Source organism: Malaya genurostris, chromosome 3 (genome assembly GCF_030247185.1).
Source record: "Malaya genurostris strain Urasoe2022 chromosome 3, Malgen_1.1, whole genome shotgun sequence".
In the NCBI taxonomy this organism is placed as follows: Eukaryota; Metazoa; Arthropoda; class Insecta; order Diptera; family Culicidae; genus Malaya; species Malaya genurostris.
The window spans coordinates 4,561,956-4,587,528 of record NC_080572.1 but is presented as its reverse complement, the minus strand read 5'-3'; the positions used below and the strand labels follow the sequence as shown (position 1 = coordinate 4,587,528).

General features: G+C 35.8%; 1 protein-coding gene across 6 annotated transcripts in view; it reads right to left on the bottom strand.

The window, feature by feature from the left end:
• Positions 1-22,235, bottom strand: part of LOC131434879 (zinc finger protein OZF) — a 29,926-nt gene extending 7,691 nt beyond the window's left edge. The window contains exon 1 of one of the 6 annotated variants that reach the window (XM_058602107.1): positions 22,107-22,235. The gene's annotated coding sequence lies outside the window, so the exon portion shown is untranslated. Of the gene's footprint in view, positions 1-87; positions 5,167-16,382; positions 16,982-22,063 lie in introns of those variants that run through there. The other 5 variants (XM_058602109.1, XM_058602106.1, XM_058602110.1 and 2 more) reach the window with 5 other exon arrangements.
• Positions 22,236-25,573: the final 3,338 nt, after the last annotated feature.

Sequence of the window (25,573 nt, the reverse complement as noted above, 5' to 3'; positions counted from 1 at the left end):
AACGCTCAGTGACTTGCATGCATACACTTATTATCTGGAGAAACGTGTATAATACATAAAAGATTTGAACTAGATTCAAATATTTACCTTCACAGAACTCTCAGTCAGCGGCTCGCTTCGAGAAAGTGTTCTCTTTGCTGGCTCGGCGAATCATCGTCTGACGACATCGAAAGATAAGCTGAATAAATACAACGGGCTAGTACTGATAAGCCACAAGAACTGCGTTGAGTTCTGCTGGCTTGAACTATTCCTGCATGAATGATCATAGTGCAGCGTAGAAATAGACCCTACCGTTCCTACCAAATGGCATAGCAAAAAGGAGTCATGAAAAACTTCAACACAGGATAAAGGCGGAAACCCCTTGTACGAGATGACGGCTGTCGGTAGGATCACGAAAACATACTGCACCCTACATATACATGCACGCTAGTATGCAGCACATGGAACGCAACGTGGTATTATTATGGCGACACGCTCCCTTATGTACAATAACAGCTAGTATCGAATAGATGCTATGTTACAGCTGTTTTCCCCCTCCAATGCAATGCCTACATCATTTCGGGTCAATGAATTAATTCGCCTTCCGGCTCGCTCGCTGATTTCTGGACGTAGCACATAGGGAGGTTGAATAAGTTTAGATTAGTGAGTTTGACAGATCTATGTTGTTGGAAAATCCGAAAGAAAAAGCTTCAGAAACAAAAGCATACCGATCATATCCGAACTTTGACTTCTTTATGTTGATTTTTTTAAATCTTTTGACACCATAATTTTTTTCCAACAATGTTTTTCCTGAAAGAATATCAAAGCTCGTACTTATGATGAAATAGATACGGTAGACACACATGACCAATTGAATCTACTGGTGCATGTGACAAATCCTCTTTCGTGAGTGTTCCACAAAAGATCTCATGTATTCCACTCAGTCACTTATTTTCGTTCTGTTTAAAGATCTTATGACCGAAAGAAGCATTTAATGAAAACATATTAGGCTGCCGGAATATGTGACAAACATACACAGTTAAAAATACTTGATCAGTCTCTATTTTTCGATTTCTGTCTGAAACTAAATCTAGCATTGATTTAAAATTACGATCTCATTGATTGAAAGTTCGACAGCTTGCTTTAGAGACTGAATTCTATAAGAAAGTGTATAAAAAGCATATATTTCGAAACGGTTGTATTTTTCAATAATGCAGTATAACGGCCTTAAGGTCTACCAACGTAATCGATGATCCATCCAAAAACTACCTGTAGTTCAGGGCTTAAGATATATCAGTGTAACAAAGTGCATTAACGACCTTATCGTTCTCGATCCATATTCGTGATTCCACATGCGATCAATCGGAAAATTGTAATCCGCCATCCAAAAACTACCTGGAGTACATAAACTGCTGAATGTTCGTGTAGATCTTAAGACCTGTTCTCACTGAAGTTCATGGACGACTGGGAATGTTCCGAAAAATAATCAAAACACAGTTAGTAAGTGAGTAATCAGTATGTAGCTCTACGACTATGAGCAGCATTGAAAAACCCTACATAGATTGCTAAATGTTCGAGTAGATCTTAAGACCTGTTTTCACCGAAGTTCTTGGACGACTGGAACAGCTATAAATAGACAAGTGAGCAATGTGAAGCTCTAAAGGTATGCAACACAAACAAAAATGGCAAACAAACAAAGCCGTTGTAGTTCTTGCTGGGACACAGTGTAGTCCCTAAGGACAATACTCCAAGTAGTTCTTGGATCTTGGAACATCTCTTAAGCATTACCATAGTCTCAGAACATACTCAGAGGGTCCTCAGGCGCTAAAGCATCGGACGTAGTAGGATTGTTCATGTTATTTACACTAAAATCAAATAAAATTTGAAACACAATTTTTTACGCGAAAAATTTGAAATAACGCGATGTTTCATTTAATTTACGCGATATTTAATTTACGCACCCCGGCTCTGCGCGTAAATTGAGGTTCCAGTGTACAATACTGATCTTTGCTACATTAATTCAGGCGTTATGTCATAAAAATGCATATTTTAAAACTGAGCTAAATAAATTGGTGTGATAATCATATTTCTAACACGATTCCATGGTTTTTTACTTTAACTAATGTTTCAAATGAATAGTAAAATATTGTCTCTTCGAATAGTAAAATATAGCGTTTTCGAGGAACGACGCAGTTTTGCAATCATTGCCGCAAGTTTGATTTCGTTTATGTGAGTTCACACAAACGGACCACGTGAAAAAACAAGTAAAATTGTTATAAACCGCCTAACGTTAATGTTTTCCAAATGAAAGGCGTAGACGTGCTTAGTTCGTTCATTATCTTTTATTACGACAAATCGCTGGATACAAAAACACAATTTCTAATTAATAAATTAATATTTCTCGAAATCAAGTAAACATCCTAAGTAGTTCTGGTTTTTCAATGTCTGCCCATTATTCTAAGCAATCCATCACATTACTCGAGGTAGAAGGTTCAAGTGATATCCGGGTAGAGAATCGGAGTTACGAGTTTAGAATTCCTCAAGTCGCACATTATCTGACCATGATTTATTTTCATGGGGGAAGAATTATTACTCATGATTTGAGTCCTTTTGATCAAAACATCATGGAAAACTATCATGACTGCATGAGAAGTTAAAGTGATTGGTCTCATTATTTGGTAATCATGACAACAGTAACGGATTTATTTCCGTGTATATAAGCGACCTCTGAAAAAATGAACAAAAGTGAAAGATTGCTACTTTAAATACATGCAAAAGAGTTTAGAAATTGTGCTCTCTGGCTATGTGCTAATTTAGATTAATTTTGTTTCAGTTTTGAAGTACTTTGAGTCGCTCTAATAAAAATACTAGAACAAGCTCTAGCCTCTAGAAGAAAAATTTATCAAGTAATTTAAATCACAAGTCCGCATCGAAAGTAACTTCTGATTCTCCAAATGAGAAAAAGTCGTAATAACGGGAAAATAAGATATTTTCATGTTATGACAATCCAGCAGTGTTAAAAGGCCTCGTATCATGAATTAAGGTAGCGCAGGTATTTTGGACACTCCACTATATTCCCGGTGCTGATATTTTTGGTAATAATCAAAATGAAGTACATATGCATACCTACTATGTTGAAGAATGGAATAATCTTTAAAGCTCTGAGACACGATGTACTTCTTTATTGTTACATCCACCAATATATATTTGAGTGCATAAAATAGCTCCGCTACCCTTTTTTGACTTATTTTACCGCAAAATGCGCAATACTTCTTACAATGATGGGTATAACTTTAGGCGTATTTGTATAATGATGGTTTGCAGTGTAAATTCAGTCGATATGTTTAAAACTATGAAATGATTTCAAATTTTAAACACTATACATTTGAATAGTAAAATAGATCACAGTAAATAATCAATTTCTTCAAAAGACCAATTTGAATTCAATTAATATATGAGTTCATTATTATTCACGTAGTCGAAATATTGCGTTTTTGAAGAACGACGTGTTCTCTATACACTGTCTCGTTTAGAGATCCGGGTGTGATTATGTTTTTGAGAATCCATTCAAAATAAGTATGTGAAAAACGTGTAAATCGAACCTAATAAAAATCAGTATTAAAACGTTATAAATATTTATTTTTGGGTTAGTCGTACTTAGTCTGTTCAAAATCTTATTTGATGAAAATTCTCTAACTTTTGATAAATCAACAAACCCACAAAATTTCGAAAATTTTAATGAAAATTTTGAAGTTTATAATTCTATCACATTACAACTTTATTTGGAATGTTCAAAGTGATTTTCGGCCAGATAATAAGAGTCACGAGTTTCGAATGAAATACATCCCGCAGGTAACGCATATTCCAACCATAATGAATTTTCATGGGAGAAATAACTCTTTTGACAATTCGTAATAATTGTCATGATTTTAGAAGATTGGGTTCACAATTTTTCAATCATAACAACGGCAACGGATATCTTTCTGTTTTAATAGTCGCCAGCTATTCTTTGTGTGTAACAATTGTAACTACGCATCGAACCTAAGAGCAAATTCAGCAGCTGCAAGATTCATATGGGTGGTCTATAGGGACCGTGCACGATAACAAGTAGCGCCATTAGTGGCGAATAGGCGAAAAAGCTCTACTATAGCTTTACACTGTTACCATATGTTCACGCTGAATAAAATAGTCAAAAACCCGTTTTAATACAACATAGTGTGGTAATGATCCTTTTCTCACATCAATCATATTCTCATATATAATACTGTGGTATACTATTAAAATATTTCTCTCCGATTCTTAAAATAAACCAAAGAGATTTGTTGTGCATTAAATAGTATAACCTACAGAATGAATCAGTTCTCTGACATCGATGAAAAAACGAAGTGAGTTCCACTATTGTAGGTATTTCGGGCACTAGAACCCGAGAACGTATAATCGAAGTTGGTTCGTATGGCCATCAACTAACATGATTTTAATTGCAACCGAAAATATGTTTAATTTTTGGTAGGAGCATAAGATCATTCATTTGAACCTAAGATTAGTAATACCGGACTAAGTGTAAAAGTAAGTGAGATCCTTTCTTGAGTGTATGACTATTTAATGCCGTCGTTATTCGAGATTCGGGAATACTTTCGAGAGCAATTTAGAAAACTTTTTACTTTTTTCGTTTCGACTCTTCAAGTGACGTTACATAATTTTTAACACACTTTACCTTATCGTTCCGGAACCGAAAGTCGGATCCGGATGAAATTCAAGAATTCCGTGTACAACCATGAGACCATTCATTTAGATCTAAGTTGGTTAATATCGATTAAGTCATTTTTAAGAAACACACACACACAGATAGATTGCTCAGCTCGACGAACTGAGTGGAAAGGCATATGACACTTGGCCAATTTTTACTAGCCGATTTTCAAGTGATTGTATAACCTTTCTATATGAGAAAGGCAAAACAGTTCAGCGTTTCAATAAAATGATTATTTGTTGTTAGCTTCGTGACTCGTATTTTCAATATACGTCAAACTGGCTACTCGTGAGATTGCTAGCATTTTCACGATCACAATTTATTTTCTTCCTCCATTCTAAGAGTATGGACCATCCTGCGAATTATTTGAACTTTTAGTTAAAATTTGACAGTCGGGCAGTTATTTTGTATCGAGTAGTTACATTTATCTAAAACTGTAGCCTATTTCAAAGTTGTTTTTTTTTTTTTTTTTTTTTTTTGCCCACCACACTCCCCCACACCAAAAAGCTTCAATTTGAAGCCCCCTGGTAGTGGACGCAACTAGTCTCAGCGGAAAAACAAGAAACAAATAGACACTGGCAATAATAATACTAGAAATACAAATTTAATTTTGATTCAAAGTCCGCTGAGATTCTATTTATTCATGGTTTGATGTGCAATTTATTAAAGTGGAATCCCAGTGGAAAAGATTTCCTTTTAAGGGATCCACAATTTAATTACTACGCTATGTTGGAAAGAAAGTACAAATTAAATTAGGTAATTAGTTATTAATATGAAATACTGTTGACGATAAATACATTACATTATAAAACAAAAAACTAAATTAGCTAAATATCTCGTTCAGTCTGTGCTTAAAATGGTACTTTAGTCTAGCCGCAAATGTGGCACGATTGCTTATTCCTCGCATGTCAGGCGGAAGTGCATTATATTTAGTTGGACCAACAAAAAGGATCCGTCTTTGACCAAGGCTTGTAGCTGCTCGAACACGAAACAAATTGTTACTACGGCGTGTTGTTCTAGAATGGGATATAGTTGGGAACTGTAGGTTATGGTGTACTGTGGATTTATACAAATTATCATGGATGAATAGCAACGTTTGGACATCACATAAGTATGTTATTGGTAAAACATTATGGTTTCTGTCAGAGTATAACAATAGACTCGAGAATAGTAAGGGTTTATTGAAAATGATTTTTAGGCATCTGTTCTGTAGAGTTTGGAGTTTCTTCAGATGAGAACTAGCGGCTCGCCCCCACACCGATACCAAGTAGTTGAGCTGTGAATGGATATAAGCAAAATAAAAATTTAACAGCACACGCTGGGGAACAAAGGACTTGACTCTCCATAAAACACCGCAGTACGACGCCACGTGCTTGGCAACAAACTTTATGTGGTGAGCCCAGGTTAATGTGGGGTCGAAATATATGCCCAGATACTTGAAATAGTCAACTTTTTCAATAATATTGTGTCCAAGCTGGGGATGATTATGCGTTGGTATAATTTTCCTTGTGGAACGGAAAATCATATACTTAGTCTTTGTGGCATTTAATAATAATAAGTTCGCATTGAAATATTTTTACAAAAGGTCTGAAATTAGAATGTTTTAGCAAGATATTTTTCAGTGTTTCCGGTCAAGTCGATTGAAAAATCATTTAATGCGCTGAGAATATCGTTTCAGTGTTTGAGTTTGACGAATATTATACACAAATCCAACTGCAATGACAGAAAATGACGTGGCCGTATTTAAATACAGAATGAATAATTCGATTCGAAATTTTATAGTCAGTAGATGTTGAACAATCGTTTGCACCACACGCGAATAGTTCCATAGGGTTCGGAAAAAATCCGCAGAGAAAATACGCTAGAAAGAATTTTCAAACTCAGTTTACAAGTTTTGCTATGGTAGCATTATTTTTTCCACTCGCCGCCTCGTGCGCTGTCGTCGCCGGGCACTAAACCACGCCCTCGTGCACGGTCCCTATAATGTAAACGAAACTAAAACAAACGTATCCCCAGCAATCCGTTTTAGTTTTATTTATTCGAACAGTTCTACTGTCAAATTTAAAACTGGTATACATTGCCGTTCTATTTTTTCTATATTTGAAACACAGATAAAACGCTGGCTGCCAGTTTATTTTGTTATAATTTCCAGATTTAAATTTTAAAACTGACATAAATTAGGCATCTAGAACTAGAACACTCCTGAATATGCCCTAACAGTGATTATTTATTGGCTATTATATGCTGTTAAATTTCTGTTCCCTGTACTGGTAATCTGAATAAATTCAGTTCAGATCGTGACGAAAAGGTTTGGTCATCATTATTTAAAATAGTTTCATCAACGAATACTAAGTAACAAAAAGCATAATTGAACATTGACCCGAATAGTGAAATCTGCAGTACAAGAACCACCCTAGGTCTTCAAACTACTCAATTTAGTAGCCTTTCCCTACGGAAGGCAACTTTCTAGCAATCTCTTGTGTCCTTTTTATTCACCCTTGTCGTTAGCTCGCACGAGCGGTCTCATCCCGCACCCCTCTATGAAACGACCAACATCCTCGACCGGGTGTGTGACTCATGATTATGCTTCTTTTTCGGATCGAATCCGTTCTGTAGATCACACAGTCAACGCACATGTGTTTCGCAGATTGTCTCACATGATCATGCTCCCAGAAGAGAGATAGAAAATTCTATGTATTTATGTATTTGGTATCGAAATCCAAACAGAGCCCTCTTGGATAAAGCGCGACAAATGGATTGTTTAATTGTACGAATCAATGGAAAGAGCGTCATAAAAGAGTGCTTATTTTCATACGAATGATCTCCACTCTAGCTCTATCAAACCCAGTAATGAGTGCATATTCTTATATATGGAATATATGTATATTGGTTATTGTGTGGAGCTCGATGAAAACACAGGAATCAAGAATGCATCATAAGCGATTTTCGTTTAAGCTTGCAGACTAATTTGCGGTAAACAGAGCAGAAGTCTGAACACTGAAATCGATGGGCACAGCATGCTCGCCGGTTGCAATGACTTCTATGAGTGCATAAGTAACAAGTCTCAATATATCAGGGCATGGTTTCCGGTATGCCTAATGAATCCAGATTGTTTTATTGGACGATCATCTTCACGAACGGCAAGTTACGGTTCACTAGTTTTGAACAAAGGTCGCCTTTTGCGAGCGATGCCAACAGTTATTGCGGGCGTGTGGTCATAATTGTTTCATGACCGACTGGATTAGTTAAAATAAACTGATGATTCATTTCTACGTTTTGTGTGTGGATGATTATGAAGTGATGAATTTGCTGTTTACGTTATGTTGGAATATTAGTGCCTCATGCTTATCTTATCAATTTTGCTAAATTAGATCGCTGATTGGCAATTTCACTCAACGTACGATTGAAAATATATTGATCAGTTTTAGTTACTTTGTGGGACATTGTCTCTACTAAGAAACATTATCACCCTCATTCTTGTTTACGGCCGTATGCGATACGTTCGAAAGTATATCAAATTCGTATTCCCGTTTACGTTCGAATCGATCACACTTTTAAACATCGTACTTGCATAAAAACAACGCCCATCCAACTTTAAACTAGCAGTTCTGGTTCAGACTTGAGTTGTAATTAAAAATGTTTGACTTGTTTTTTTCGCTGATTTTGTATCATCATGATTGCTTACGTCCGTATCAACTATTCGACGAACACATACTTTCTAACGAATGCGAACAATCCATTCTCGTTTTCACTCAAATGTGTTCGAACGCGATTCCTGTGCAAAAGAAGGATCGGTAGGTAGTTTTTTAGGAAGATTCCAAGCATCAAGGAAGTGACGAATGCTGCATAATGAATAAATACTCAGGAACAATTTTATTCAAGTTTGTAAATGAAATTTTCAAATTAAACTTCGTGCAATGTGAAAAAAGCATTTAAAATAGAAGTCCGATCAGTAGTATCTGCGAAAAATATGTTGCATTTTTTTCATGTTTTCGATAGTCGACATGTTTATTACATTGGTAAAACCATGCATTTAATTTAAAATAAAGCATGTTTACCCATGGTGTATTTTCCGTAAAATAAATAATACATGTCAAATTTGATCCGGATTGAAAGCTTGGAATCGCGCATATATTCGAGGGCTCGCCAGAAAAAAACAGCATTTTACTATGACTGCTATGCTTTCTTAATTCGTCCGTAAACTATACTTTCTAAATTCGTCAGTAAACGAGAATGGGACTTTTTGTTCGTACGAATGATCTTCGAATACATGTATCATTTGAAGCTAAACTTTAGCATTTATTTGAAGTTTACTGATATTTGAATATTTTTTGGCAAACTTGATGAAATTCAACTGGAAACTGTGATTCCATAACACCAACCTGTTTAATATAATTATCAGAATCATTTATCAGAGTCCCGAGAAAGGCCAAAAATTCAGAACGAAAACTTTTGGATTACCAACAGCGTGACCTTCTGCGTTGGTAAAATACAATATTTTGTCAACTATAGTATCATTGAAAATGATAAAAAATGAGTTCATCAGAGTTCTAATTAAATTTAAATCAAAAAGTAAAAGTTCACTTACTTGGTGTTTCTATATTTACCAGACTCAACATGTCAGCTGTTTTCGAAACAAAGGCGAGTCTTAAAAGTAAACAAATCGCATCTCTTTTTCCTACGAATAAATGCTTCAAAATCCTATAATCCTAGAAACTTTGATTCTACTAAAATTTAAATCGTACTAATACAAAGAACTATATAGGGAGAAACTGTCATTCCATTTGTTTTCGTAAGTTTGGCCCTTCGTGTTCCATGCCAACAAACAGGGTGATACTTCTATTGCCAGAAAGGAACGGAGAATCTTTTTTTTTGTCATTTTAGATGGTTTCCGAACTTTTCACTACTGAAAATAATAAATGAGACGATAAAACAATCCGCAGATTTGTCATAATGACGAAAACCAACCAATATTACGAAAAATGCACGAGGGCGTTGCACGAAAAGTGCGCGACTTTATTATTCACTCAAGAGCCATAGAAGGAAGCAAATCGAAAAAGGGCGAAACTCTTTATATTTTGATTTATTCAGGTGATATGGAAGGAAGAAACTGGAAAAATTTGGATACCCTTCAAAAATAAATTTAATAAACTAAATGGATGTACTTCATCCAGCTCTTCCTCTCTCGATAAATCGACATTATTCTCTACTATAATCCCTTCCTATTTCATCAGAAAACATTTTTTGCGTATTATACGTTCAAATTCTACAAATCCACATGAAGAACACGAATGTACTAACTGGCACCCAGGCAAAATGACTTTTGAATTATTGTTTCTAGCGGCCCTTACACAAAAATTATTAATGTCATTTTTATTGATTGCTCAAGTAATGACATTCCAAATTTGTGTGGAGAACTGCACTTACAGTAATGACACTTTTAATGAACGTGTCTCTCTTACATATATTAAAAAAATAAAAACGATTGTTTTATCTCTTTTTAAAGCAGACAAAAATAAATTTAAGATGAAACTTACAATCTTGGGAAAACAGCCATTGCTCAAATACTCATAACAGGTATCCGTATCCGCTAAATAAAATTTCGAAAAACCTTAATAAACATCACTGTACTACAGAACTTGATTTTTCGTTAATGAATTTCCACTCAACTGCAGCGATGAGAAGTGATTTTTCAGCAATAGCAGTCGTTGCGATATGGTAAGTATAATCATAAAATATTCTTCTCTCTGTCTTTCAAGTGTTGAAAAATAAGGAAAACTAAAGTGTTCAAAAGTGCAATAATATTTATTTCACATACACCAGTAAATATCCTAAACTTTCTGAAGTAGTTGAATAAAATGTGAATTTATAATACTAGATCCAGTTCGCTTTCACATCTCATCAAAAGTCAGTCGATAAAACAAAACCGCTTACGTTAAGGACGGAAGAAACCAAGTACAGTATTGTGTAACAATAGAACGATCTCAAATTGAGTGAACGAAACGAACAAAAGCTACCGCCGATACGAAAGAATACAATTATTGTTGACTTTAGGCAGTGCAAAATTCGACCTTCGATACGAGAACTTGAAGGTTTGCTTAAGGAGCAAATGCATCTTGACATTAAACGTGTATATCCACTTCAATGCAATAAGACAAATAATGTTGTTTACATTAAGTTTTATATAAAGTTGGATGCAATTGTATTCGCAAAAGACAATAACAATGTGCACTATGTGGAGCACGAAAACATTAAGTACAACATTCCAGTACATATGGAAGATAGCGCTATAGAAGTGCATGTGCATTATCTTCCCTCAAGCGTCATCGATCCATATATTCGCAAAACTGACCCAATACGAAAGGCGTACGTTTGTTACGTATGCGCTTGAAGAGGCCTATACCTTCTTATGTGACTTTCGGTCAGGATACAAGAATCCCGTGCAAGTCACTTGTTACCTCTAACAATCAGACGGCTACATGTCAATATTGTCAAAAAGCTGTTCACTAAGCCATGTGATAAACTGGATAAGGAGACAAGTACACCAAAGGGCAATGGTACTTCCTTTACACCAACCCCAAGCAACCAACAAGAATGAAGCATCCCCTTCAACGAAACCATCAGTATCCCCTATAGAACAAAGTACACCAGCTGCAGTTGACAACTTACCTTCCAACCAATCAGTAACTGCAACCAATTTACAACAAGGCGCATCTACAGCAACTCTCAACGATCCCAAGACTACGATAAACAAAGGAAAAGAAAAGAAAAAGGAAATCACACACAACACCGACAATGAAGCAATGGATGATGAAATAAGCCACGGACAAAGTGACCCTCGATCCTCGTTAGATGAAAATGGAAGCTCATCTTCCCCTAGAAAAGGGTGACAACGAGATCCAGTAGCAAAAAAAAACATAATGTTAGCCAATCGGCCAGAATAAAAATTTTTATTAAAAAAATAATAATACTAGAATATATTGAATTCATTATAATTTATAATTCTTATACAATCCCGATTTTTGAACTGAGGCTTGGAGGGCCGATGGTCATATACCATTAGAATTAGTTCGTCGAGTACGCAAAATGTTTCAAAACTTTGAAAATCGCGATTGAAATTTTTCACAAGTGGTTTTCAGACAAAATCGATCAGAAAACTCACTCCGGAAAAGTTCAGTACTGATTTTTTGACAACGCAGATTCGAATGAAAAGTCTCTTGGTCCCGTAACCTGTTATTGAATATTATCCAAATCGAACTTTCGGCTTGGGAGTAACAGGCTAAAACGGGCAATAAAATGAAAAAAGTGCGATCGAATTTGTAGGCGACCGGTCAACCGATTTTGTCGGTTATTGGGGTACCATTTCAAGATTTACCTTATTAAAAAGTGTTAAATATTTGATCGCGAATATCTATTTTTTTATTCATAAATTTATTTTATGCGGGTCAAGATCCTAAAACTAAACAGAGCCGATTTATCATATCACATTGATTTTAAATAAAATCAAGATATTTTTTTTTATTGGATCTTGTTGTAACCCTTTTTTGCTCTCGTTCCTACCCACCATAGGTTGAGGGGCCAGGCCATCTTCATTGTCGTTGCTGTTGTTTTTAGTGTTTTCGTAGTCATTGTTTTGATGCGTCTCTTGAACATCCATAGTATTGCCCAAACCGATGTTAGTTGAAGTGGGTTTGTGTTGTTTCACGATGGTTGCAGTTGATTCTTTAGCTGGGGAAGCTTGTTCGGTTATTGTAATATTTTTGTTTGTTGAACCAATTGTACTGGACTCGCTAGATACCCGTGTTGAACGGTTGCCTTCGGTTTATTTTCTCGAACGAAATAGTACTACTAACCTGCGGGGGAAGGTCATGTACACGTAATTCTATGGTATCATCAACCACGTACACAGGAATTTTGCATTTAACATTGTCATACTCAACACTGTGCACTTCATTGTTAACCGAAGTGAATGCAATTGCATCTCTTTCACGTTTAAACATAATGTACACAGAGTTACACACCTTGTTGAACTGAATCTCATTTACATCATTAAGGTGAAATGTAGCGTCATAAAATGCGCGCAAAATTTTATCCGCTTCAGTTGAACGAACCGTCGCACAAAGCATACCAAGAAAAACGGACACATAGAAACAAGAACTTTGTTCAATGATTGAGCGCAGTGGGTTTACCTCTCGTTATATTGGCTTGTAAAAAAGACTGGACGTAATGGATTTTTGAATCCTTCACACTTTGAATATATGCTAATTCAATCGTTATTGTTAGTGATTACTCTTACACTAGAGCTATAAATCATGAGTAATTATGAATGACTAACATGAGGTTATATGTATATGTATTGACCAACTTGCTAGCCATGTATATGCCTGAGTTTAGTAGCAAACATGGATTCTCCTTCAAAAGAACGAATGAAAACGAGAGAACATTCAAGTATTTTCGATTTATTACGATTGAAAACGAGAGAACATTCAAGTATTTTCGATATATTTGCCAGTCGTTCACCAGGCCCTTCCCGCTTCAGCAACATCAATGCATTGAACTCAACAGAATTGAACATTATTAGCATTATAGATGAAAGTTATTTAGAAAATAAACGATTTCTTACAATACCCATTTTATTGTATTCTAAGTTGTATTTCAACACAAAACCCAATGCTGCATAAATTCGCGTCATTATTTTATATGTAATATTTGCTCACGATATCATGCTACCGTGCCCACCGTGCATTTCTCACACCACCTCAATACGAAACAGCAGCGCGCAAGCAATAAAAAAATGCAGTTAAGTTTATGTAAACTTTTTCAAATTTCGGTTGTTTTAGCTAAAATTTTATTATTTTGAGTTGCATTTTCAGATTCTTTGTGAAATTCTGCTACAAACACTACTTCCACTGCTAATTTGAGACTGTGTCGGATGAGATGCGAGCACAAAACTGCGAGTATCTATTGTTGTATATAACATATAAACATCATTTTTGCCTTTCTCATATAAAAAAGTTTTGCAATCATTGTGAAAACCGACTTTTGAACTGAGGCCCGTAGGGCCGAGTGTCGTATACTATTCGACTCAGTTCGTCGAGTAGCAAAATGTCTGTGAGTGTATGTATGTATGTAACGTTTTATTTTGCACTTTCTTTTCTCGGAAATGGCTCAACCGATCTTCAAAAGCTTAGATCCAAATGAAAGGTCTTGTGATCCCATATAAATTTTTTGAATTTTGTTCGGACAGGACTTCCGGTTTCGGAGTTATGGGGTAAAATGTGCAAAAAAATTAAAATATATACTAATTTTGCTCAAAGATGGCGGAACCGATTCAGGCATAGCAAAAATACGGAACCGTTCTGCACGGTACTCACCTTCACTCGTGAGAACATCACCAGGAGTATTGAATGCTACGCTTCGTGCCCGTGTTGAATAACAAACACCGAACGCAGCAGTAAAAGCACCCGTAGCGGTGCTCGTGTAATTGCCAAGCGACGGTGCTTAGATTTTCGGGCAGCACTGAAGTCGAGTGTTCCTGACTTCGGCAAACACCGAAGCCGAGTGTTTCCGATTTTGCCTTATACGTTGCTTGTACTATAAGCGCCTATTGCGCCACGGTATGACGAAAAATGCGTTTGAATGATTAATTCTTTTTTGATCAATACGGGTGTTAACAAAACTGAAAACACGCGGTTTATACTTCATTTAAATGGGCGAAACAAACACTTGAAAAATTATCTAAACTGGCCTCAAAACTACTCCATTTGACAGTCATTATCAGTAGACAGTCAAACAAAGCGATTCCGGTTATTCTTTCAAGAATCGAAGAAAATTATTTTGAAGAATACCACAATATTATTATGATTTATATGAGAAATGCATCATTACACCACTAGGTTTTTTTCATATCTTTTGCTTCTCCCAGTTAATGTTTACCGAAAAGAATCAATCGAAATTGATATAATAGTTATTTTATGTTGGTGCTGTCCCATTGAAAAAAGATATAGTCATAGCTTAAATATAGCATCTGATAAGCTTTTGAATACTAAATTGAAACGACAAACCAAAAAAGGACTTCAAATGTATACAGATGGCAATCATTCCACCGGGGTTGTTTTCAAACAATATATTGGGCAAAAATCTTCACTCTGCAAAACAAAGTCTTGTGAAATTTTGTGAAATTTGGCCTTTCTGTTTCAACAGACGATTCATAGCGTATAGAAAAATTGCATGGGTAGTACTACGATCCTACTGACACTTAGAATCCTTCCAGGTCGGTGCCCTATTGAACCGCCAACCCAATCTTCAATCTAGTATTCATCAAATGGTATTCATTATTGATCCAATTGAATGTCCACAGTAATTTTTTTGCTAGGACTCAGCGAACCTCAGCTATTCAAATTATATCAATTTCAATGCGGATATTTTAAAAGCACTTAAACTAACTATAAGTAACCAATAAGTACTAAGATTGGTAGGAAAATTCCCACACACTGTAAAAACTCTATATCAGCTTCGGTTTCAATTCGATTAATACTAATAATTCTGAATGGACACAGTCGCATATTTTGTCAAAAGCGGCATGTAACAATCTTGAGAGCAACTGAAACGTATTTTGACAATTAATTTTTCAACAACTTTGAAGCATTTTTAGGGGTGAGTTTAGATGGATCACCTGAGACACTTTTTCGGATTCGAAAGGCTATGTCAAGGGTTAAAATATTTTTCCTATCAATTTGTATGCACAGTTTTTATATAATGTTGTACAAATTTTATCCCAAGTCACGCCAATGGTCCACACCAAAAAATTTTGAATTTTGCAGGTGACCTAATCCATCATAAAGACCTAATTTGTCAAATGACGGAAAATCCATTTGTAATGACTTAATGTTGGATTAGCTTGAATTTTACTGGTTTCAACTGTAACTTGCATTCTACTCGAAGGAGCGAATTTAAATGCGCCTTTTACCAGCCATGCAGATGCATGCCTCTGTGGTTCAGTCGACTAACAGACGTACTTGCGATCGAATGATTCTCGGTTCAAGCCTTCGGCGGTTGCTATCAGCATTTTTTATTTCAATGAATTTCATGTCATGGATTTAAGACACAATATTAAATGTTCTTCGATGTAAATTTGCGTGAACTGCGACGCTCGATTTATGTGCATCCAATAAGATGTAAGATCACAGGGGTTTTTTAAGTGTGTCGAAACACCACTTTTCTTCTACTCAATTTGTATTAACCAGAAATAATTCAAATAGTATGCATAGTCTGTCACTTTGCGATGATAATTGGTAATAGCAGAACATGCAATAAAACTAAAAAATGAAAAACTATGGCCAGCAAATCACGGAAGTTCGAGAAATTTAAATGCATTTATGAAGCGAACCTGATCGGTAGCCGCTTTTATCGGAGCCATCATCGCAAAACAATAAAATGCATACCTACAAGGAAAGAAAAATAACGCCACCGAGGGCGAATGAAGCTGAATACCACCGTGTCATCACATTTCGCCTGACAGCAAAGAGAACTAGAACCACGACTTTGAGATACATTTGATCAAACGAAATTACACTCATTACGAACAAAATCAAGCAGAAAACTAATATGGAACGGATAAAGCCGACTAGGCCAAAGGAAAACAACGCATACTTACTTACCTGCCGACGTAGTATGATAGGCCGTTCCGATAAGAGTGTAATTACGAAATTTAAAAAAAGTAAACATAACTAGGTTCGCAGCACACGACACCTCATGGTGATACGAGAAGCACACGTTTGCCGACAACCAATTTCAAGCACACAAACACTAACGAGACACAATCGAAATTGTCGTATTGTTTCACTGCCTACTGATAACGTGCTGAACTGAATAGCGCAGAACGAACTCAATAGTACTAGAAACTGGTGACCCACTGCAACTGATGTCTTGATTAGCCTGAGCTTGGCTGACGAATTATGCTTTTATTTATTTCAATTGACGCATTCCAAGAATCATGTCCGGACCGATCTCGTCGCTGTGACACTCGTTGAACATTCACTAGAGTACTTCATATAGAGTTTCCAATCTATACCAGCACAGGATGCAGATGGTCTTACTATATGTACTCTGCCAACAGCTTCCACTGGGATCTTGCGATCGAAAGTCACCAGCCGCCTACTGTGTGATACATGGCTGTGAAGAATAAATATTTTAAAAATACTCTACAACCGAACCATATGAACTGAATGCGCTGATTGTTGGAACGAAACTGCGCGCGCGTGTTCATCGTCGGGTTCGTTTTCAAATTTTTCTTCTTTATACACAAACACAGTGGGTTCGGTGTCTAATCTTCAGGTCTATTTTCTGCGAATATTTCTATTCGAAAACATCGTGTCCTTAACGAGATCGTTGAATTCCAACATTGTATTTAGTCTCAAAACAATGGTACTGTTTTACTACATATTTTAAACCATTTTAGAGAAATGCCGATTGTTCTCGGCAAGATATTGACTGAAACATAGTAACAATTCTTATTCAATTACCGCATCTACTGTAAAGGCAATCAAGGGAAGTATATAGATCAGTCGAAAGCAGTGCACATGTGGTGAAATATGTATTTATGTCTAAATATATAAATCAATTAAGACTTCTGTTCGCAGGACAAAAAATCGAGTTTGTTTCTCGTTTCAACGATCATGTAATGCACACAGACGCAAAAGTTTACATATGCAGCTGTTGCCTGGCACTTGAAGATCACACGAGAATTCTAAAAATAGTCCATGTACCAGCATAAGCTGGACTATGTAAATACAGTCTGACTTATACTTACAGTGTTTCAATCATATATGCCAAACGTCAGATAAAAGACTTCAACGTTTAAATGAAGTCTCTGCTCATAGAATAAAAAATAACGAATCACCCTTTGGCTATAAATGTGTGCAATTTTGATTTTTTTTCAACGTAAATGCATTTGGAAGAAGGGTTTATTTATTTGTAGTTTCAGAATCGAGATAAAAATACTTTCAAATTTAATTAGAACTTTTTGCATGCAAATGTTGAGTCACATGAAAGAATGTTCCTATTTTGTAGTACTTTTTATTACCTAAGCTTTAAATCACAAAATCATTTTCCAATGTTCTTAAACAAGTTCGTATAAATAATTGGGTTATGTTTCAGAAAAAAATCGTCATCAAAACTCTTGTAATTAAAATAAACTAAAACTAAATTTGCTTTTATTGTTCTCTCAATCAATTCATGGCGTTGTCCACAAATTACGTTATAGTAAATTGATAAAAAGTGTACTCTCCCTGCCCAACGGAATGTTACATTTACTGGATCTCTTCCATCCTCCAACATTTTTTAATCGCGTTCATGATTATGAAACATAGAACCGTAGTAATTGTTATGTTCGAACAAAAGACGTAAATTCACACCATGTTTCATTAGTGTGTCTATATATAGGAATAGAACGCGGGGTAGCTAGAAATAAATTCATCATTCAGAAACCAAAGGTGTTTTCAATCCGATTTCCGAATGTTTCATTCCTGATTATATTTTCGCTCAAATTACATTGAAAACCTCACCCAAATTAGGTAAAGTGTAGAGGTAGAAACCTAACAAGTCCTGACAAGTAGCGGGCAAATTTCGTTTGGTAATCTTGAGAAAATAGTACGTTTTCATGTATTAAAAATAAAACGTGAATAGCAGTGCTGGTTTGATGTGCAATATAATCAAATTTTGCATTAATGAGTATAACTTCAGACTTATTTCGGTTGTGATTACCGAAGCTCTTCTGTGCAGTATGATTTCAAATGATATATGAAAAGTTTTAAATGTGATTACAATGCTTTATTTTGCGTATGATTTCAAAATTACCTTTATATGACTTATCTTGACTTTTCGCCTCAATATCTACATTAAACTACATGACAAGAATCGACAAAAATGAACCTCATAAAACATATCTAGTTGTGACAGTCGTGCACTTTGGTTAGTGTTTATTTCAACACATTACATTAATAAACAATGCCTGTTTGCTTCCCTCTTCTTCATTATCATATCTCGAATTATTGGCTCTTCCCCGTCAGGTTCAGAGTAAAGTAGTAAAGTAAAGAGTGAAGAATATGGGACTAACGAGTTTCAAACAAAAATTTTATTGATGAAAATAATGTTCCTCAGGACGAAAATTATTTTAATCATGAAATCATCTATAACTACCATGGTTTCATATGAAAACGAATAGTCTTGTTTCATATTCCATTACTCATGGTAGCGATTTCGGAATCCATTCCGTCTATGACATTTTACTAACATTACAGTGTCGACGAGGTAACATTGCTTTCTACGATAGTTGCACAATGAGGCGGATGTGTTCATGTAAAAAAATTTGACTTTATTATTAGGTTTTCCACGATGACGACACTAATAAACTGCCGATGAATCAAGTTCATCTTTTGACAGCTAATTTGTAATTTGTTCACATATCTATTAACACGTAGTTAAATTAGGATTAACACATAAAAAACTTTCTTTAATGTTCGATGCGAAAATTACATCCACACAAATTTTGCGTGCAACACTCAACCTGGAAGCAGTCTTAGTGTCAGTGGAATCGTAGCATCAGCCATGCAATGGTTCTGTACGCTATACACTCAAAATAATAATCATATTATAGTTACGTGAAAAGTTATGTGAATATTTTCCACCCTACTTTTCACGTAGGTTTTAATGGACTGGCATTTAAAAGCTGTTTAATGCATAATCCAGTAAAAGTTACGTGTTTCATAGGTAAAATGTAATGTACTGTTCATATCACATTTATCTATCAGTTCATATCAAATTTAGATACCAGAAAATTACTATTTTATATATTGGTTGAAGTCAAAAGGGAGATTCCAGATTTTTATATAAATTTATGAAATGAAAAATGCCATTAAATATAAAACATTTATTTCAGAAAATTGTCATATAATTCTAATGGCTAAAAAAGCAACTAATAACGTCGTGGTATCTCAAATCGACAAGCCTTCAGAAATCGTTTATGTTTTCACTGCCATCGAACCGAAGCCGAAGTCGAGATCCAAGAACTCCCACAACACTACCGATGCAGGTTGAAGTCGCATTACATGGTTCCAGTGTCTCTAGCTTCATACCGACGGCCTGTTTGAAGCATTCGGCAGGAGCGGGTAAACTTCCGGACTCACGCAGGCACTCGGTCCAGTTGAACACATGGAAACTTTCATACTGAAATGGTCCGGTCGATTGAGTAAAAAATTTTAATTATATAACTTTTCTCGCAAATATTTACACTACTTACACTTCGAGGACCACTGCTCGCCATTTTCAAAATCGAGTTTTTCACACTGGAAATTCACGTAGATTGTTTGACGTTTGGTCAATTCACGTAAACCTTATGTGATGACTCTATTCATTTTAGGGGATGTTCGCATAACATTCATTTTCGTCGCGTAAAATATTCAATTTGACATTTGAAACCATTCTACGTGATTTTTCAAGTGAATCGAACGTGAATTTTTATTTGAGTGTATGAATCGACTGCGAAGTACACTGATAAAAAATTGCACGATCGATTCATATGTTAACACCACTTCAATTTAGAATGCTTTTTCATTTCAATACATAACCAAAGCGATTTGGTCCAAGATTTTATGTGCAAATTCACTAAGATGCGAGATTAACTTATTTTTCATTTCACGCTTTGATGTGTTTTTTCTTTGAATGTTATGTGTTTTGCTATTGAATCGAACTACATGTGTTAAACACTTTATTTTATAGTGGAAATGAGTACAGCACAAGTATATGTGCAAAACACTTGAATCGGTCAACTCTGTTTCAATTGAAATCTATGTGGAAAACAATGTGACATTTATATGAAATGCATATAGAATCTAGAGGTAACGATATATCTTATCGTTTTGATGGCATTTCATATAAACGTAGTATGATTTCCACTAAATATCAACAGTTTTTACACTCATTTTATGAGATAAGTGTATGTTTTCATGAATTTCATGTTTTCTACAAGTAGTAATAGCTCAAATGCTTTGCACATAATGCCAGTGTGCATATTATCTTCGGTGTATGTTGAAACAGAAGATCAAATTCCACAAAATAAATACACCAAGGCTTTGCTTTGCCTCTTGCTGTATGGATTTGGGCGAATAACGGAAAGTTTAAAATTATTAAAACCATAAAATTGTTCACTAATTACAAGAATTTAATTTTGTTGCTCCAGGTGGTACACCAGCACCATCACATAATTTGAAAGACGTTCGAGACGCGCTTGGAAGTCTCCAATAGTAATTGCTTGACCATGCGACTCACTCACCAGATGTGACCCAATCTGACTACCATCTCTTTGCTTCGTTTGAGGACACGCTTTGCCACATTGGGTCACGAACGAAAATTTACGAATATGGCTGACCCACTGGTGTAACACATAGGGCATTCAATTCTAATGCATGCTCAAATTACCAGGAATATGGCAAAATGGATAGAAAGCATTGGAATTTTTTTATAAAATAACTATAACAGCTTCCTGGCGATTAACGTGTATTAAAAAAACGGAAACACCTGGTAGTTTAATTCGACGTATCCCTTTTTGTAGAAAATACGATGGTCAGCTATTTCTCTATCAATCGGTTGTATGATATAGAATAAACAATCGAAACCTTTGTATTGTTCTATTCACCAATCCATAAACTTCTTTATCAATTAATCGTCTATCGAGATCCGTGCATTGAAGTCTTTCCATAGTTTGTGACATTGATAACACACTCCTACGTGATGCGGCGAAGTGCAGGGAAACATGCGCGATACAACAGGAACAAAAACAACTACTATGGACTGCGAGGATATTTGTAACTTACATAAAAAGTTCCTGTATATCTAAGCTAAAACACGACCTTATACAAAGCAACTGCTGATGGATTGTAGTAATCTATAGATTAGATGCTACATTCTTAGAAGCAGCTTGTGTTCGATACATTAACTAAAATTACGCAATGTCTATTTTTAAACTAGCGCTCCTAATAAATTAATTGGCTCTGCAAATTTCAATAGCTTAGAATTATAAGCACAGATGAGCAGAACCTTTATTTCGCATATTTCGGTAGGGTTTCTAGCCTGACGATTGTGCAGTCATTTTCAATTCAGTGACCTTTAGTCGCCCATACGCTCATTCAAAATCTAGGTTCGATAAACGAAAAGACATCGACAAACAGAAAGAAGCAAAACAGTATTCGCAAGACATGCAGGAATTTCTTTTCTTTAGCTTGAGAACAAAAAACACAAACAAGATCATGCAAAAACACACTTATTTCATTGCAAACTTACTTACAAGAATTTATATTCGGAAATGAATGTACTTCAAACTCACATAAAAATCAACTTTATCCAAAAATATCTCCAAGAACAGAGCAGAAACTCCCCGACGACGGCCGTTTTCACCAATTTTTTCCTTTGCTTTTGGTTGTGTCTCAAGTGACAGCTTGACGACACGCACACATAGGTTAACGGTGCTGTTTGTTTTACAATTTGCGCAAGCGTACCAGTAAAGTGCTGCCAGAGCCGTTATGGTAGATGTTTAGAGACATTATTATTATATACACAACATAACTGCTTAATAATTAGTGAATAGAATTTAACCGAATTCACGGAAAGAAACTAGTTATCATTGTTATAATGCGTTGACTTAGAAAGTTCTAGTCTACAAAAGCTCTGGGAAATTCATTCGTGACCAGCGGTGTTTATATCGCAGATAGAAACTGGAGATGGTCGGATTTCACGTATTTGAACCCGAAGCCCGACCCGAGCCCGAACCTGCCGAGTGTTGCTCGGGTTCGTGTACAGAAAAAGATATGATACGGGTATCGATTTTCAACGGGTACAGGTCGGGTTTGGAGACTTTTTTCGGGTTCGGGTCGGGTACGGGTAAAGAGTTTCAGAGTAGTAAACATGCTAGTTTGCTTCCTTAATCAGTATCGTTGAATATTTTCACTATGTAACTTATGGATTGTACTAGATGTGTAATCATCGGACTGACACTACCTATCCTATTATAATTTTAATTACGATATTCCGCAAAATACTTATCTTCACACCTGCAGCTCGACCCGGTAAGCATTGCAGACAAAAATAATCTACTCAGCTTGAGCAACACGTGTTAGAGGGGCTGGAGTCCACGAGGAGATTGGTAGTACCAATGCCAGAGCCATTATGGTAGATGATTACAGGCATTATTAGTATATTCACAACATAACAACTCAATAATTAGTGAATAGAATTTAACCAAATTCTCGGAAAGAAACTAGTTATCACTGTTAGGAAATAGAATGATTTTTATGTTCAAAAACGTTACATTGTTGATAATGCGTTGACTTTGAAAGTGTTAGTCAACAAAAGCTCTGGGAAATTCATTCGTGACCAGCGGTGTTTATATCGCAGATGTGAAATCATCGGACTGATACTACCTATCCTATCATAATTTTAATTACGAAATTCCGCAAAATACTTCTCTTCACACCTGCAGCTCCAACTGGTAAGCACTGTAGACAAAAATAGTCTACTCAGCTTGAGCAACACGTGTTAGAGGGGCTGGAGTCCACTAGAAGATTGGTAGTACCTATTATCTTTCTCCAGACAGTGCTAGCCTAGATGCGGAATCCGGCGAAAATACTTCAACAAGAATAGATCTACTGAATTCCTGCTTCCATGTCGTAAAAGGCGACAACTGCAGGAGTTTCGTTTTTTCTTTCAGTTACCAGATTTTTTCAACGTTTCACATCTGATTACTCTATTTTACTAAATTATCTCTTCATTCAACTTATCAATTTCCGGATGGCTTCGGAGAAAAGTTTTATTTGGTTTTTTTTCCCATGTTATTGCTTGTCTTTCAAGATTATAAATTGAATAATGAAATTCAAATTTTTCACAGATTCGTTAATATTGTAATTTTAATAACAGAGATAACATATATCGGTATATTAAATATTGTTTGATAAGTTAACAATTTTTTCTCGGTAGCCGGCTACCCAGATCAACCAAAACCGATTAGCCATTTAAACAAATAATTAAAATAATAAAGTGGAAATAATGAACAATCAAGACGCTCGAGAAATCTATGGACCTTTGGCTGACTTAAAAAAATTTGATATAATTTATAGAATAAATCAACTATTTTGTCTAAATCCTATTCACTCGTTTATTTTCCAGCAGGTAATCAGATTTAGAAAAAATGGGGAAGTTTTTATACGTTACGCGATAGTATTTGGAATTTTTCTTCAGTTTCCACGAATAAGAAATATGAATCAATAATTCCCGGGACTTCACTGTCGGATATTGTTGAAACGTTCACTTAAGAAGTCTGTGAGTTTTGTGGTGCACCTTGAACCCGAAACATACTAAGTCGCGCGCGAATGCTACCATTACTGAAATTTTTACTAACAAATGTCCTTCTTCCGTGACACTTGTGGAGTGTGCAGTAGTATATACGGCCTCCAGTAACAACAAGTGTTGGACTAACATCCCTTTCCATTCCTTAGTCGATCGACGTTCAGGCCTGGCCGGCGTCGGTACTGATCAAAGAACTGTGGGGTTATCAGAAAATGTATATTGACGGATGATTTGCCAGTCCCCGGTCTGATTATCTAGGAATTCTCTGTACAATTTCAGCTAATCCCGATCAGTAACGGAGTAGCAACCCGGGGTGGTCGCTCAAGCTCAACTTGAGCAACACGTGTTCACAATTGATTTTCTTTTCTAATCTCCCGTTCGAAATCCCGATTTATTTATATTCTTTGCATTATTATGTTGACTGCATAGTAAAATCCACTTTACAAATGACAAGATTATGTACTGTGTACATATTCAAGATACTTACAAGCGGCTCAGGTCCACTAGGAGATTGATAGCACTTATTATCTTCCATGTGGAATCCGGCGCGAAAAAAACTTAGCCACTATACATCATCGCACTATACGTTCATTTTTCGTTCTATACTGTGTATAATTAATTCCATTTGCCACTTTTGTCTTTATGATAAATAGTATAGTTATCGTAAGGACGGCTGATCTCTAGACAACTGGTTGTGTGGAGTTTCAGGAATTTCGGAAGTATATTTCGTGCATCGTCCTTTTTGTTTAGATCGCGTTGTTTGCCAAGACTCATCCTGTGACATGCAATGGTGCCCGCGGTATCTACAAACAACGAATATCGAACTAACATTCCTTTTCTGCCCCCTGCTCATTTAAAATGATTAGCTACTCCCAAGTAACATTTTCTTGGTTCATTATGCTTTTTCACTCACTCGGTCAATCACAAAGTACAACATTACATTACTTTTGTGAAATTAGGCCATCGTGTTTCATTACTTTTGTGAAATTAGGCCATTACATTACTTTTGTGAAATTAGGCGGTATTACATTACTTTTGTGAAATTAGGCCATTGTGTTTCAAAAGACTTCGCAGCCGATTCTTAGCAGTCAAAACCATTGCATAGTTAGTGCTATGATACTGCTGACACTGAAAATCCAGGTCGGGGTTCGAACATATAGCAAATTGCTTGTTAAAATTTAGAACTAATCTATTTATTGGTAACCGTAGTAACGAAAAGATTTTTTATTGATGAATCATTTAAGAACCTAAAATCGCATCCATATAATCTATGTCATAGAATACTCCTGAATTTTATCTTGATACGACTTCCGGTTTGAGAATTACAGAGTGATAAGTGTAAACATATTGATTTTAAAGGATCTCTCTCGGTCTTTTGATCTTGTTAACGAATGACCAAATAATCGAACTTCAATTATACCAGCCTCCAGTTTTCGGCTCCAGCAGTATCGA